At 43.8% G+C, this 707-nt stretch overlaps 1 non-coding gene across 1 annotated transcript; it reads right to left on the bottom strand.

Moving 5' to 3' along the window:
* Positions 1-225: 225 nt before the first annotated feature.
* LOC126804281 (small nucleolar RNA R71) lies at positions 226-332 on the bottom strand. Its single transcript, XR_007673235.1, has one exon. It is a non-coding gene; the product is annotated as a small nucleolar RNA R71 (small nucleolar RNA).
* Positions 333-707: the final 375 nt, after the last annotated feature.

The raw sequence follows: 707 nt of genomic DNA, 5'->3' as shown, positions 1-707 counted from the left end.
TCAATGGAAGACCCTAATGTTCACCTTAGGGAGTTCTTGGACATTTGCAAGCTCCAATCGATTCATCATCTTTCTCAAGAAGGCTTGAGGTTGCTTTTGTTCCCATTTACCCTTAAGGATGATGCTAAACGTTGGTTGTATTCTTTGCCTGCAGGAATCATCACTACATGGGACGAAATGACTAGGAGGTTCTTGAAGCAATTCTTCCCTGCTCAACTCACGAAAAGACTTAGGAGGAAGATTCAGAACTTCACTCAAAAAGATGGTGATTCACTCTATGAGGCTTGGGAGGAATTTCAGGAACTACAAAGGAAGTGTCCTCACCATGGTATTTCGTTGGATGACTTGGTGCAATTCTTCTATGAAGGACTCGACACCACCAATAAGAGCATGGTGGACTCGGCATGTGGCTGCACCTTCATGAACAAAACCGGTCAAGAAGCTTATACCTTGATTGATGACTTGGCTGACAACAATCGCCAATTTAGTTCCAAGGAGAAGAGAGGAAGCAAGAGCCGTGGGGTGTATGATGTTGATGCAAGGAATCAGATGGCAACTTTAGAAAGGAAGCTTGACGTGCTAGTCAAGGCATTCAATGGTTCGAGCATCAACCCTCAAGCATGTGGCATTTGTTCTTTCAAGGATCACACAACTGACAATTGTCCAAATGGTGCAATGACTGAAGAAGAGTTGAACTTTATGGGGCA

This window comes from Argentina anserina, chromosome 7 (assembly GCF_933775445.1).
Source record: "Argentina anserina chromosome 7, drPotAnse1.1, whole genome shotgun sequence".
NCBI lineage: Eukaryota > Viridiplantae > Streptophyta > Magnoliopsida > Rosales > Rosaceae > Argentina > Argentina anserina.
This window is presented reverse-complemented; position numbering and strand designations above follow the sequence as displayed.